The sequence below is a fragment of the Nicotiana tabacum genome, chromosome 12 (genome assembly GCF_000715075.1).
Source record: "Nicotiana tabacum cultivar K326 chromosome 12, ASM71507v2, whole genome shotgun sequence".
NCBI lineage: Eukaryota > Viridiplantae > Streptophyta > Magnoliopsida > Solanales > Solanaceae > Nicotiana > Nicotiana tabacum.
In genome coordinates, this window is record NC_134091.1 from 76,577,102 (window position 1) to 76,594,477 (window position 17,376).

The following is a 17,376-nucleotide window of genomic DNA, read 5'->3' on the forward strand; positions in this document are numbered from 1 at the left end:
GTCATAAAAATCAATATGCCTTTCGGATAAACTTTATCATATACGTATTTTCCTGAGACCCATGAACAGATGATGTAATAATAATTCACATGGGGAATCAAGAATATAGACACCCCTAGTATTTCTATGAATAGAGTCATTTATGCAAGTTGCGTATTTTGCTCGTTTCATTTATATTATTTGGAGCATGCTAAAAATAAAGAAGGGATAGCCTTAACATACCTGAGCCGATTCTCTTGACAATCCCTTTAACACACGTCTTGTGCAAAAATACATGACGGCGGATTGAAGTAGGAAAAAATCTGTATGATATTCTTAAAAAAGATTGTACCGTGCTCTCTTAGAATGGAAAATCCCGTTGCTATTACGTAGTATAACTTCATACTAACTCCTTTGTTGAAGATCCGATTCTTGAAGATTTTGGTGAATTTGATCAAACTCTTATATGGCTTTCCTTGCTAGAACAGTAACGCTTCCATTCCTATCTTTATGAATTGTTAAAGATGCTTATAAAATCTCATGTTACTTTGAATTGTGAAGATCTTTCGTTGCTTATGTTGATATATGCAGATGCATATTAGAAGGTCTCATGTAGTTTATGTTGGTTATTCATGACTTCTTAAGGTTGAGATGTTTTATGACTTCTTAAGGTTATTCATGACTTCTTAAGGTGGAGAATCTCACGTGGCTTAACCACATACCTTGAATCCTTAGTCTTTGCCACATAATCCATAAGATTTAAGAGTCATAAAGCTTGGGTGGCTTGTTTCCACGTGGGGTTCTTCAATTATCCAAGAATTTTAATTAATCTCCCACTAAAAATCATTAATTGCCCAATTATCCGCATAATTAAGAATTATCTCGACTTACTTAAAATACCACTCACTTTTAATACACTTTATACACCTTACTATCATGGCCATGTGTTACCTTGTATGGTACTAGTCCATAAATACCGGGTATTTTAGCTCGGGTCGTATTTTATCCAAAATGCCAAACTTCGACGAAATTTATTTTCTTCGATTTGCTTACCCGCTCACCTTCACGAATTTACTTATCCCTTGTTTGAAATAGCATAGTACTTATAATCCCAAAATAATCTCATTCCCAAACTTACGTCGATTAACTTACGACGAAACTTTAACGTACAAAAATGCGGTGTGTAACATCTCATTTCCGAGCTTTCACCAATTTATTTATGGCATACTTTCACATATAAAAACAAATATGGGGGTGTAACATTATTCCCCCCTTTGGAACATTCATCCTCGAATGTTGACTGATGCACTTATCATTCTCATAACCCATAGCTCTTGCGAATACTGTAGTACTCCTTTGCCATTTAGGAAACTTTTCTGTGAATGAATCCCAAAGGCCAGGGCATTCCCCCATTTAGGCCTCTTTCTCACAGCACGACTCGTGGTCGTAATCCTTCCAATCTTGTAATTGTTGCTACCTTTTATCATCCAGCATGTACGACTCTGACTTTATAAGTGTGCCTATGCGACTCCTCTCTCCTTCTTCCTCCAGCTTTTAGCCATTCTTTAGACCTCACTTTGTAAACATCTACAGAGCTCAATAAGATGTTCTTCTGGGCATCTATAAGTATATCAAAGTTCTTCGCTCGGTACTTTGTTGAACTTACAAATATTGCTATATCTTATTTCCTAGATCCGTTTATCCATCCGTATGACTTTACTGCTCTAGGTAGGTCATACTATACCATAACTCTTACTTCGATTAATCGTTACTGAGGTCTGCTACCAAACTCCAGGTTACTCTCGTTGCTTATCCTATATGCATAAAGCTAAGTCTTTTAACACTTCTTCATTACTGTTCATGTTAAGACTGATGGCCTAATCTCGTCTCGTACTTTGTATCTTTTATCCATCCATTGTCGATTCACCTGAATGTTGATCTTACAATCTTCCATTGATAACTTGACACTTCTTACGTAATACATTGCCGCTAGGGCTTATGTTGCATCGAGGAATATTTGAAGTGATTTTCCTGATCCACTTAGGGGGGATACTGTACTTCCATAGTCGTATTTTATAGTATCCCAATGCGATTCACCTTACATGGGTATTTTAATCCCGTACAATTCATGAAATCCTCTTCAAGTCATTACTCAATCGAAGGCCCAAACGTCATCCTTTATCTATCACAATCACACCCTCATTCTACTACCAGGGCAGCATTCCATCTCTTCTAAATGCTACTAGTCTTAAACTCCTGTGAGTTCATTCAGGCTAGACTAAGCTTTCTATATCTTAGAGAAACCATCATCTCTCTTGTTTTCACTGGCTTAATCCCGAGGACTTATCCATACTTGCCCTTTCTTATCCTTACTCCTATCTTCCTAAAACCTTGCCGTTTTATTATACTTTAGCTTACGACCTATACATATCTATTTATATTGTTCGCAACCTTCCTTCAACTTGCTTGCACCATAGATTTCCTTGTGTTATTCTGGAACATCAAGCAAGATATCACATCATTTCTAACTCTTCTTTACTCTCGTAACTGGACCTCTCGATACCTAGAAATCATCGACTGGAAGATATGTCACTGACGACACCGCTATCATTCCTGGATACTGAATCCCCGTGCTTCTAGCCTTCTATCCGCAGTACGGGCTATTCCCAACCTTCTGCATTTAAGTATCTCGTACGTTGTTCACTTTTACCTTACTTACTTTAAAATCTCGCATCACATCTTCTATCTCTTTCATGACCTCCCTTTCACATAGGTATAATTTATATCCACAACTTGAAGCTCTATTATAATACTTGCACCTCTGGTGCATACACAATCTGGTGGGAGCTTCATACTGACTTCTTATGAGGCTGGTACTCTTCTAACTGGCTTTCTCGTAGAGCTGTTATGGAATACGGTTGTTGTAATATCTCTCTTGTACCTCTGATATTAAGGGTGATTCTGCAATGTTTTCAATCACGATTTCTATAATTTTCTGGGTCCAATAATCAGACTCCTGATTTACTTGGTTGATGTAACTCTTTAGTTTCCTCTTCCTTCTGATCAGCCTTTATATAGACTTAAGCTATCTTCCGATCTGCGGCTCCTGGGATTAGTTATTACTTTAGCCTTTCATGGGTGCTATGGACAATCCATGACACAATCTTCTAACAATTCAATCCTTTGTCTATGCCCTGGGCTCAATTCTTTCTTTTACTTATACCGGAGTCTTCTACGGCTGTATGATTGTCACATATATGCTGCATGGATAATACTCCGAAATCTTACGTGCATTCATAACGTAACTCACTCTGGATCACTGATCGAATAATTCCTTTCGTTCCTTCTCCACTTCCTTTAAATGTAAGCAATTACTTTTCCTGGTCATTTTGCCACTTGTTGCATGTATACTTGGCTTATCTTAGTTCCCATGCATGCCGAAATATTCGTGCAACTCATATGATCTCGAATATTACTTTTGATTTTTCTTCCCATTCCTTAGCCACTGTAGGTGCCACTTCCTTATAGAGTGCATACAATGTTTATGTGAGACTGTTGTTACAAGACCATTTCCTCCTTAGTTTACTGAGCTTAGGTTGAAGCCTTCTTACTTACTTCCTCAGCGAGTCTTTCATTGTAGTACTTAGGGAAGACCCTCTGAATTTTGTAAAGCTGCGAGCTTATTACGTCGTATACCCAATAGAATTTTTGATGTCCTTCCTAGCCTATAATTATCCATAGTTACTTACTTCCACGCCCTTGTGCTTGTAGGGTTGCGTCTGGGCTGGTATTTTGACTGTCTTCTCAGTGATACTCTCTTTTATTTTCGTAATACTCATACGGTACATTTAACTACCTCAACTCTTATCTGAATATTTCTCAAGGATCACGATTTCATTATCTACGATACTGGATGTGCTATGTTGGGGTTCACTATGTTTATCTTGTACGATCTGCTGATTTGTCTGCATCCTCTTGTCTAGCCATAACTAGACTCTTCCTGAATTAATTACTAACTGCTTGTTGGTCCATTCTCATATCTCTATTCCATGTAATCCCTCTTGGGTTATTCCCTTTGTCTTAACTTACGTCTCGCACTGGCTCCTTATCTATCAATAACATCTCGGGGAAGAACCCTTACTTCCCCTCATTGACGTTGTGCTTGTATAATGTTCTAGAATCATAGCATATTTGTAGGATTTGGGTAAGTGCAAGCTCACTTCTTTTTCATTTTCATCACATTCTTCCTTTACCATTCCATAATTACTAAAACCACTTAATTCTGACTTAATTCCACATCACTCCATATTCCCCCCTTTAGGGGAGCACTAAGATTTAGTGTTAAGATGATCTACGTATAGATGTTTTATCTTCTCATCTTTGGCATATTTTCACATCATCGATGATCCTTACTCGCCTCGCGGTAATCCTTCTGTACCAAGGATAACAAAATTCCTCGCTCGCGAGGGTGACACTTAGTGTAACCGGCACATACAGTCCCTTAAGCTTAACTTTACTCACCTTGCTTGCTTTGGGGAAGCGTCTTCCTGAATGACCTTTAAAGGGTATTCTTCTATCCTCCATTCTATTATCGTCGGGACGCAATCTCTGAAATTCTCATGATGTCGACTATTATTCAGTCCCTAGTTCATGTTTAGTTTACCTTGTTCATCAGTCCATACTGATTTCTATTACTCTGGGGTCTAACTTTTTCTTTTGATAGTCACGTTAGAGTCACAAACTTATTTCTCGAAATGAGGATATGACTTTATAGCCTATACTCTTTTGTTGTCTCAAGGCCTGTCACCTTTCGTCTTTTCCTTCACTCGACTATAGACTCTGTAATACTGTCATCTTTTGATCTACCGTTGTCATCCATTTATCACATCTTACTCATAATGCTTCATTAACTCTTTTCTTATTTCCCGCTAACATTTATGTCTATCACTTTATTCTGAAAACTCTAACAAGACATTCTTTTATTCTTAGCTCCCCTTTGCTCCATCCAGTGGCTCTTCGGGTTGCTTAACGTTCTCGCTCTACTAGGGATGCGAGCCACACTAAGGTAATATTTATCCCTTCCAGGCTTTCAGTGCCTATCTTCTGAAAAATAATATTTGATCATGCTAGTGTTCACATCTAATTGTAATATTCTATAGTGCACCATCTGGGTGCCTCACAAGGAGATCTATCAACACCTTTGTAATATCTTTCAGAAATGTCAACTAACACAAACAATCCATTCACCATTTTGGGTTACCCTAACCCAGCCGAATCCTGATATCCCGTCCTTTTCGTAAACTACACCTGTTAGCCCCTAATAGGGTATAACTGAGATGGGTGTGGCCAATTATACATACCACTGTTACTGTTGAAGGTAACTCAAAAGGCTTATATTTCTGTTCATGAATGGTAAATAATGATAATCTTCACTAGCTGGGTACCTCGTACCCTCCTTCATCTTGCTTCTTTTACTTGTTGAAACTTGTATCTATCTTCCGAATCTCTCATTGCATTTCACCATGGGGGTGGATAGATATTCCTGCCTAAAGGCTCCTTATCAAAAGGCTTACACGTCTTAGTACACCCATGATTTGCTGAAGACCTTACATTTATCCATCATAAGCATCATGAAAAATCGAGTTCCTCTGACTCAACTCTTCCACAGCTATATCTCTTACCAACCGTCTTTCTGGATGTAGGCATTGTCGTATAATGAATAAAATAGAAGCTAGGAGTTTGAATTCTTATAAGTGAGCTCTACCACACGATCTAGAGTAAGAAGAAAGAGTGACAGTCCTAAATGCCCTGTAGCCTCCTGCTTATAAGTGTGGTGCATAACACACCCATAAATAAGACTCTACTAGACACGGCTTGTAGACTCCCTAGGACAGAACTACTCTGATACCACTTTTGTCACGACCCAAACCGATGGGCCGCGATGGGCACAAGGTACTTTACTCAACCGAGTACCAACATAACATATCTTTCTTATTACATCATCATAGGTAAGTTGGCCAGAAGGGGCATCATAAGATAAACAGAGTAAACATGAGGGAATTACCTGACATAGAACGACCCAACCTGATATAAAAACCCATACACGTGACATACGGGTCTATAAGGACAACATGATCAACATGATCATTTATAAACTCAAAACATAGGCCGACAAGGCCATACAAATACCCGTACACATGCCATCTGCCTACAAGCCTCTAAGAATACATAATTGTAATAGAGGTCAGGACAGAGCCCCGCCATACCAATCAATACATGTCCTAATAATACTGACCAAATAGCAACTTCGGAGCAAATGGAGCGCACCAACATCTTCCGTTGAGCTGATAGCCTACTTGGAGGGCTCTCAACCTGTCTATCGTGACCTACGGGCATAAAACGCAGCGTCCCCAGGCAAAAGGAACGTCAGTACAAATAATGTACCGAGTATGTAAGGAATGAACATCAGTAAATAATAGACATGAGAAACATGGAGTAAAAGACTGAACATGTAAGTCTGAATAACTCTGTGAATCAATAATATTTACAATGCCATGCATATGCGTACAAATGTCATACCATGCATAGGTATATGCGGACATAACATCATCAAGCCTCTGAGGGCATCCCATCATATCATCTCGGCCACTGTGGGCAAATCATCAACGTATACCAGCTGATCAGGTGGTGGTGCATATATAACGCCGTAACCTTTTCCTATATTCCATATACATATAATATACGTATATAACGCCATCTAGTCATGGGTCAATGTACATGTATAAATGCATGAGAAATACGTTAATAAGATTTCTCGGAATGTCATAAAAATCAATATGCCTTTCGGATAAACTTTATCAAATACGTATTTTCCTGAGACCCATGAACAGATGATGTAATAATAATTCACATGGGGAATCAAGAATATAGACACCCCTAGTATTTCTATGAATAGAGTCATTTATGCAAGTTGCGTATTTTGCTCGTTTCATTTATATTATTTGGAGCATGCTAAAAATAAAGAAGGGATAGCCTTAACATACCTGAGCCGATTCTCTTGACAATCCCTTTAACACACGTCTTGTGCAAAAATACATGACGGCGGATTGAAGTAGGAAAAAATTCGTATGATATTCTTGAAAAAGATTGTACCGTGCTCTCTTAGAATGGAAAATCCCGTTGCTATTACGTAGTATAACTTCATACTAACTCCTTTGTTGAAGATCCGATTCTTGAAGATTTTGGTGAATTTGATCAAACTCTTGTATGGCTTTCCTTGCTAGAACAGTAACATTTCCATTCCTATCTTTATGAATTGTTAAAGATGCTTATAAAATCTCACGTTACTTTGAATTGTGAAGATCTTTCGTTTCTTATGTTGATATATGCAGATGCATATTAGAAGGTCTCATGTAATTTACGTTGGTTATTCATGACTTCTTAAGGTTGAGATGTTTTATGACTTCTTAAGTTTATTCATGACTTCTTAAGGTGGAGAATCTCACGTGGCTTAACCACATGCCTTGAATCCTTAGTCTTTGCCACATAATCCATAAGATTTAAGAGTCATAAAGCTTGGGTGGCTTGTTGCCACGTGGGGTTCTTCAATTATCCAAGAATTTTAATTAATCTCCCACTAAAAATCATTAATTGCCCAATTATTCGCATAATTAAGAATTATCTCGACTTACTTAAAATACCACTCACTTTTAATACACTTTATACACCTTACTATCATGGCCATGTGATACCTTGTATGGTACTAGTACATAAATACCGGGTATTTTAGTTCGGATCGTATTTTATCCAAAATGCCAAACTTCGACGAAATTTACTTTCTTCGATTTGCTTACCTTCTCACCTTCACGAATTTACTTATCCCTTGTTTGAAATAGCATAATACTTATAATCCCAAAATAATCTCATTCCCGAACTTACGTCGATTAACTTACGATGAAACTTTAATGTACAAAAATGCGGGATGTAACATCTTATTTTCGAGCTTTCACCAATTTATTTATGGCGTACTTTCAGAAATATGGGGGTGTAACATGGATAACTCACAAGACTCGTACCAATTAACTGCAACATCTCAAAGTTTATAGGAAGCTAGCTCAACTGACTTAGTCGCAGTGGCCTTCATTACCCTCAAAGTCCTCTTCATCCTATCGATAAATACCTGAGGGTCCTCGTTTGGATCTGCTCCAGTGAATACCGGAGGTTCCAAATTAATGAAATCACTAACCCTCGCACTAATGGCCATATTTGCATGACCAATACCTACCCCGAGCCTGTATGGCCACTAATCGAGTCAATAGCTGAATAACATCTTTCATCTCCTGACCCGGTGCATCTGGCTAAGGAGCTGGCGGTGCTGGGGCGGGCGTTGGAGCTGGTGCCCCTCAGATCTCCTCTAGAGAGGGCAGGGTATGTGAAGTTTGAGATGGAGTCTCACTCTGAGACTCTCCCCGAGCCCTGGTAACTCGTGGCGCTCGACTCGTAGTCTCATCAGTGACGGACTTGCCCTTCTGGGCAGTAGTAGCCTTCTTAGGCATCGATGAAAACATAACATATCATTAGGAAAATGAATCCTTATATCGCATGAAAAATAGGCCCCCAAGCAATAGGGGCATTAGTACGAATAATCTATTGAGTATGTAAGGCATAAAAATCAGTATAAAAAAGACATGAAAGAAACATGGAGTAAAGAACTTAACCTGTGAGTTTGGATAACTCGGTGAATCATGAAACATTTATAATGTCATGCATATGTGTATAAATGTCATATCATGCATAGGTATGTGCGTACATAACATCATCAAGCCTTTGAGGGCAACCCATCATATAATCTCGGCCGCAATTGGCAAATTCATCAACGTATACCAACTTATCAGGTGGTGGTACGTATATAACACTGTAACCTTTCCCCATACCCCATATACATAAAATATATGCGTATATAACGCCATCTGGTCATGGGTCAATGTACATGTATAAATGAATGCAATGCATAAGAAGTAAGTCAATGAAATCTCTCAGAATGTCATAAGATCAATATGGCTTCGGTTAATATCACGAAATAATCTTTATCAACTTAAATATTTTTCGAGACCCATGAACAGACGATATGTTAGTAGGACATATGGGGAATCAAGAACATAGGCAACCCTAGTACTTCTAAGAATAGAATCATTTGTGAAAGTTGTGTGCTTGCTCGTTTCGTTGTACAATATGGATCATGCCAAAAGGAAAGAAGGGATAGCCTTAACATACCTCAAGTCATCAATGCAACTCAACAACAAGCTTATGACAACTAGCGCACCAACCCTATAACAAAGAAATACATGTACAACTTAGATGGAGCTAGTATATCACGTATCTCAAATGGTAACTCGATTCTAAAATAAAACGGGCAACATTTCCCCTGATTTTACTTCTCCCTCAAGCCTACTATAGGAGAGATACAAACACAATACAATCAGGAACTCAAAAACAACCTAACTACTATTCAGGACCTTTAATATAACAAAAACCCAAAATATACCATAACACACCCAATCAACAAGTTATCAAGTAGCCTGAAACTGCAACGACGAGCGACCAACCCACTACCCTATCACATATGGTGTTTCTACATGCCCTTTATCCTTACAAACTCCATAAATCAACAGCACAAGAGGACAACATGAGTGGACTACAAAACAGTCCACTAAAAGTGGTAAAGCAAACTCACGGCTTCCAATCACCGTCCCATGAGTTCTAACTAATAGGAAACGAATTTATCAAACTTACTTGATATTTAAAAGCTTAAATACAGAAAGTAGGCATTTTCTTAACTACGAAGTACCTTCCAAAACTCAAACTACAAATAAAAAGAGAGGCGGTATAATGATACTTATGTCGTAGGGATCGTTCTAATGTTATTGCTTCTTGATTTCGTACCCAGGATGTTAATCCTTTTTGAAACCCTTGTAGAAACCTTAAGGGTAAGTTTTAAGGTCTTATTTTAGTCGTGGTATGTGGAAAAATGAAGAAAGAGATGACATGCATACATATATATATATATATATATATATATATATATATATATATATATATATATATATATATATATATATATTATATCAACTTTTGAAAAGTCAAAGAGGTGCTAGCTTGGCACCCTAACATTGGCCCATCTTCAGACGCTTATATCTTTTTATCTGGACGTCGTATGAATGAATGATTAAGAGTGCTGGAAACTAAATTCCAAGACCTTAAATTTGGTATAAAATATGTCCCAAAAAGACCTCATATATCACACGAAATATATTGCTCAAAAGGTTTCGTTACAAGGCAAATCCTTAGTCGGTTTTTGCGCAACTTAAATCCGATTTTTTCAAACTTTATATTTTATATACAAATATCATATATAGTCATATTATGACTTTACACTTATTTAAATAATGATTATCAAGTCTCATATTCATTATACGTCACCTTGGGACGCACAGGGTGTAATATTGGTATTGTTTGATTTAATTGTGCTAAGTGAAATCCGTGTACGCAAGGTGACGAGTGGGTACTCTTGTTGTACGTAGTATTTGACCGGTTTTGTCTACTTAGACTATTTCCATGCTTTAATTGAAATTCCATATTATGTTATAGATTCTCATAGTTAAATCATCCTTAATTGTGTTAGACTATCCTTAAATTCTTTAGTTGAATTATTTAGTAATTGTCCTACATCTTACTTGCTAAATTTCTCCCATGATTTAGTTGAACTTGTTGCCCCTTTATTGTCACATGTTATCTCTTCATTGTTAATTATCATTGTTGAATTAATTATTCGTGTTCCCCGTTATTTGTTGAATTTCGTTATTTGATACTCATTGTTGAAGATTGTTTCCTTTATTGTGAGCTAGTCTTATCTAATATTGTGGTTACACGTTGTTTCCCATTATTGAGTTATTTTATGTTGAGGTTGTGGAAGTTGTTAATACGTTGAGGCGATGTTGGTTAGTGTTGAAACATCTACCATATTGAGCATTTTCCATTAATTATTGTTGTTGATATTCTCATATACGTTGTGTTGGAGCCGTGGGCTATTGTTGTGGAAATATTGCTATTGTTGTTGTTGGCAAGTTGTGATATGTGGGCACTTGTGGTGCGATGTTATTATTGTGATATGATGTTGATGCACATGTGGCGGTATAAGGCTTGGGTTGATGTGCATGCAGCGGTATAAGGTGGGACTTATGTGCGTGTTGCTTGTAGGGGAACTACGTGAAGTCACACAGCGTCATAAGGTGGGCTAAAGTGTGTGTAGCTATTTCGGGAAAACTATTTTCAAAACCTATTTTCAAATATAATGCTCACGCGGCGGCATACGGAAAGATTATGATTGAAATTGAGGAAGGTGAATACGAGGCGGTACCTCGGTTGTTATTCTTGATTATATGAGGCGGTACCTTGGTTTTGATTTCATTATACACGAGGCGGTACCTCGTTGTTATTCTTGTTGTTATTTCACGTTGCAAAGTGTTTTGGTGGAGAATTATATTTGTTGTTTCATCCTTTAGTGTTCTATAAAATTGTTGTCCGTACATGGTCATTATAGTCCTTTTGTTGTATCTTTCATGCTATTTCTACCATTGATTTTCCCGGTTTTAGATCATGTTATCATCTTGTTCCGTATTAGTTGCTTTTTCACTTCCCATTTTATATCCGTATTTCATTTTATATTGTCTATTTCATATCCCAGTAGGTGTCTTGACCTGGCCTCATCACTAATCTACTGAGGTTAGACTTGATACTTGCTGGGTACCATTGTGGTGTACTCATACTATGCTTCTGCACATCTTTTTGTGCAGATTCAGGTACGTTTGCTCGTATCGGTAGATAGAGAGTTTCTCTAGCTGCTTTTACCGGAGACTTTAAGGTATGTCTGCTCGGCGTCCGCAGGCCTCGGAGTCACCTTCCCTTATTTTTCATTATTGTTGTATTTCCTTTTCGGAAAGTGATGTAGTAGGACTCTAGTAGCATTCTATAGAGCTTATGAGTCAGTTCCACCAGTTTTGGGATGTGAAATTATGGGATCCTATTTACATACGGTTTTTATCTATTATTTAGACGCTTTCAGTATCTTTCACTTATATATTTGTTCAGTGGTTACTATTTGTTAGGTTTACCTAGTCGTAGAGACTAGGTGTCATCACGACATGCTTCATAGGGAATTTGGGGTCGTGACACTTTTAAAGCTAAAAATCACATTTTCTTTAAAATTTCACATATAAAATTTCCGAAAAATGACACCGACCAGGCACGCAACTCATGAATCATCAAAGTGAGCTATGAAAAGTCTCGAAACATAGAAAAGGGAGCTAGTACTCAAAATGACCTATCTGGTCATTACATTCTCCACCTCTAAAAGAAACACTCATCCTTGAATTGACATAAAAATGTACCTCGACTGGCAAAAAGGTGCGGGTATCTACTCTAATATCGGACTCGGACTCCCATGTAGCCTCCTCAATCAGCTGATCTCTTCAATGCACTTTAAAAGAAGGAAAACTCTTAGATTTCAACTGTCTACATGCCGGTCTAGAATAGCCACCGGCTCTTCCTCATAGGTCAAATTCTCATCAAGTTGCATCGTGCTGAAGTCTAAAATATATGACTTATCTTCATGGTGCTTCCGAAGCATGGAGACGTGAAATACCAAATGTACCCCCTCTAGGCTAAGAGGCAATGTAAGCCTATAAGCAACCTCCCCAACTCTCTCTGAAATCTCAAATGGGCCAATAAACCTCGGGCTCAACTTGCCCTTTTTCCAAATTCACATCACGCCCTTCATAGGTGACACTCGGAGAAGAACCTTTCTCACCTTCCATGTAAGCCACATCTCGAACTTTCCGGTCCACATAACTCTTTTGCTTGGACTGAGCTATACGAAGCCGCTCCTGAATCACTTTCACCTTTTTCAAAAGAATCTCGGACCAAATTTGTGCCCAACTATCTAGCCTCATCAGGCTCAAACCAACCAATGGGCGAAAAACATCGACTCCCATATAAGGCCTTATACAGAGCCATCTGGATGTCGACTGATAGTTGTTGTTGTAAGCGAACTCTGCTAGAGGTAGAAACTCCACTGACCCCCGAAATCCATAGAGCATGCTCGTAACATTAACATGTCTCCCAAAATCTGAATGGTGCACTCGGACTGTTCATCCATCTGAGGATGAAATGCGATACTCAGCTCAACCCGCGTGCACAACTCATGCTGTACAACTCTCCAAAAGTGTGAAGTGAACTGCGCGCTCTGGTCTGAAATGATAGAAATAGGCACACTGTACCGGTGGATAATCTCCCGGATGTAAATCTGAGCCAACCACTCTGAAGAATAGGATGTCATCACCGGAATGAAGTGTGCGGACTCAGTCAACCGGCCCACAATGACCCAAACAACATCATACTTCCTCAAGGTCCATGGTAAGCCTACCACAAAGTCCATAGTGATGTGCTCCCATTTCAACTCCGGTATCACCAATTTATGAGTCAAGCCACCCGGTTTCTGATGTTCATTCTTCACTTGTTGAAAGTTCAAACACTGGAGACATGTTCAACAATGTCTTTCTTCATCTTTCGACAACAATACTGCTGCTTCAAGTCATGATACATCTTCGTGACACATGGATGAATGGAATACCGTGAACTGTGAACCTCCTCAAGGATAAACTCTCTCAACCCATCAACATTCAGAACACAAATCCAGCCCCGAAACTGCATAATACCATCATCCCCAATCTTAACCTCCTTAGCACCATCTCGCTACACTGTGTCTTTCAACACTAACAAGTGAGGATTATCAAACTGGAGAGCCTTGATACGCTCCAACAACGATGAATGTGCCATAACACAAGCAAGCACCCTACTTGGCTTCGAAACACCCAACCTCACAAACCGGTTGGCCAAATTCTGAACTTCCATGTTTAATGGCCTCTCCACTGCCGGTAAAAATGCCAAACTAACCATGCTCTCTACCATCCTGTTCAAAGCATCGGCCACCATATTGCCCTTTCCAGGATGATATAATATGGTGATATCATAGTCTTTCAATAACTCTAACCATCTTTGCTGCCTCGAATTAAGGTCCTTCTGTTTGAACAGATGTTGGAGACTCCAATAGTCGGTATAGACCTCACATGGAACGCCGTAGAGATAGTGCCTCCAAATTTTGAGCATGTGAACAATGGATGCCAACTTTAAATCATGCACATGGTAATTCTTCTCATGAATTGTCAAGTGACGAGACGCGTAGTCAATCACCATACCATCCTGCATCAATACCGTGTCAAGTCCAATACGCGATGCATCATAATACACAATCTAAGATCCCAAACTTGTAGGCAACACCAACCTGGGGGTGTAGTCAAGGAAGTCTTGATCTTCTGAAAGCCCACCTCACACTCATCGGGCCATCTGAAAAGAGAACCCTTCTAGATCAACTTGGTCAATGGGGCTGAGATAGATGAAAACCCCTCCACAAACTGGCGATAGTAACCCACCAAACCTAAGAAGCTCCGAATATCTATAGTTAAAGTAGGTCTAGGCCAATTCTGAACTATCTCAATCTTCTTAGGATCTACCTTGATACCCTCGGAAGACACAACATGACCCAAAAAGGCAACTGGGTCTAACTAGAACTTACACTTCGAAAACTTCGCATATAGCTAACGATCCTTCAAAGTCTGAAGTACGATCCACAGGTGTTGCTCATGCTCCTCTCTATTGCGAGAGTAAACTAGAATATCATCAATGAATATAAACACGAAGGAATCCTAAAAGTCGTCTTAGGGACATCCGATGCCCTAATCTTCACTTGATGGTAGCCGGATCTCAAATCAATCTTGAAAAACACTTTGGCACCCTGAAGCTGGTGAAATAAATCATCAATACTAACCAACAAATAGTTGTTCTTGATAGTGACCTTGTTCAACTATTGATAATCTATGCACATCCTCATCGATCCGTCCTTTTTCTTAACAAACAACACCGGCGCACCCAAGGTGAATCACTAGGTCTAATGAATCTTTTGTCAAGCAAATCCTGCAACTGATACTTCAATTCTTTCAACTCAGCTGGAGCCATAAGGTATGGTGGAATAGAAATAGACTGAGTGCCCAAAATGAAATCAATGAAAAATTCGATGTCCTTGTCGGGTGGTATGCCCGACAAATCTGTAGGAAACACCTCTGGAAACTCACTCACAACTAGTACTGAATTCATAGAAGGAACCTCCGCAGTAGAATCACGGATATAAGACAAATACGCCAAACATGCCTTCTCAACCATACGCTGAGCCTTCAAATATGAATCCACCCTGCTAGTGGAGTGACCGCAGGTCCCTCTCCACTCTAATCTAGGCAATCCTTGCATTGCTAAAGTCACAGTCTTGGCATGGCAATCCAATTTAGCCTGATACGGGGACAACCAATCCATACCAAGAATGACCTCAAAATCCACCATATTCAGAAACAAAAGTTCAACTACAGTATCAAAACCATTAATAGTAACAACACAAGACCGATACACCTATCAACTACTATGGAGTCTCCAACCGGTGTAGACACAGAAACATGAACATCAAGAGAATAACGAGGCATACTCAAATGTGAAGCAAAATATGAAGACACATGGGAATATGTAGAACCTGGATCAAACAACACGAAAGCATCTCTATGACATACTGAGATAATACCTATAATAACTGCATCAGATGACTCTACCTCAGGTCTAGCTGGAAATGCATAACAATGGGGTTGAGCCCCACCAACTTATCATCCACCTCTGGGACGACCACTTGCTGACTGACCTCCACCTCTAACTTATCATCCCGCCTTTAGCTAGCTGTGCGGGTGGTGGAGCCCTTGGTGCCAGAACCATGGCACGAGTACCCTGCTATGGCATACTGCTTTGTGACCTGGGGCAAAGCTTTGCAACGTGCCTCAGATCCCCATATGTATAACAAGCCCTTGGCTGACATAACTGCTGACCCTGGAACAGTCTTTGTCGACCTGAATAACCATCTCGGTAACTCTGTATCGGAGGTGTACTAACCGAAGCTGGAGGTGCACTGTATGCTAGCTGCTCAGAACAAGGTCCATAAGTACTGTGGCTTCCTGAAGCACCATGGGTGACCTGTAGAGCTGACTAAACCGGCCTGATAGGATGGCCTCTACCAAAATAACCCTTGCCTCCAGACGAGGCACCACTGAATCCTCCAAAATGACGGGGCCTCTTTCTAAAGGTCGTTTCCCTAGTCTGGCCTCTGATGGGCTCGATCCTCCTGGAGAATTAAATCAGCTGGTTTTATTTCTCAATCTTTCTGAATTTTTCCTACGAAACCAAGGTCGAAAAGATTGAAAATATCAGTCATTCACAGCCACTAATGAAAGATTCCTCAAAAATTTAAGGATTAGTAATCCTTTTTAGAAATCGAATAGATTCGGTATTATACATATTTTTGATCTGAATGCCATCTTTCAACCCATTTTTTGGAAATTCTGTTTCTGATAATTGAACACCATTATAAGTACATTTAATATGCATTTCTCTATTCCATTCCTGCAAATCTTCAGACCATTCGGGAAGTTGCAAGAATAACATATGCCCGATATTTTTGGCTATCTCCACTACCCAAGTAAAAGAAATCTCATCCTCGGTCTCTCTAGCCATCTGAAGCCTGATGCCATAGGTAAGACCATCTATGAACCTCCGCACCTTCTGCTTCTCAGTAGGGATCAAGTTAGCTACATGGCAAGACAAATCCACAAATCTAGTCTCATACTGAGTAACGATCATGCTAGCCTACAAAGGCGCTCGAAATGACTACGGAACTCCTCTCTATGAGTGAATGGGATGAACTTCTCCAAGAAAAACTGTAAGAACTGAGCCCATGTGAGTGGAGGTGAACCCACTGGATTGCCCTGCACATATACCTTTCACACCTCTTGGCAGAACCATCCATCTGAAATAACGTAAAATCAACTCCGTTGGACTCTACTATACCCATGTTGCGCAAGATCTCATGGAAATGGTCCAGGAAGTCCTAGAGGTCCCCAGAAGGTGCAACACTAAAGTGATGGGGATACAACTTGGTGAACCTGTCCAACCTCTTCAGCTCGTCAGCTGATATAACGGGTCTCTCCCCGGGTTGTGTAGCAACAATAGGCAGAACCACCCCAACTAGTAGAACTGTTGGGGTCTGATAATTGTGAGCCATCTGCTCTAGAGTACGAGTAGCAGGAGTCTAGGCTCCTCCCTGACCTGAGAAATGACTGGTGCCACAGGAAACACACCGACCTAATCCATACTCTCGATAAGACCAACCATGTGGAACAAGGTGTCCTGAAGCAC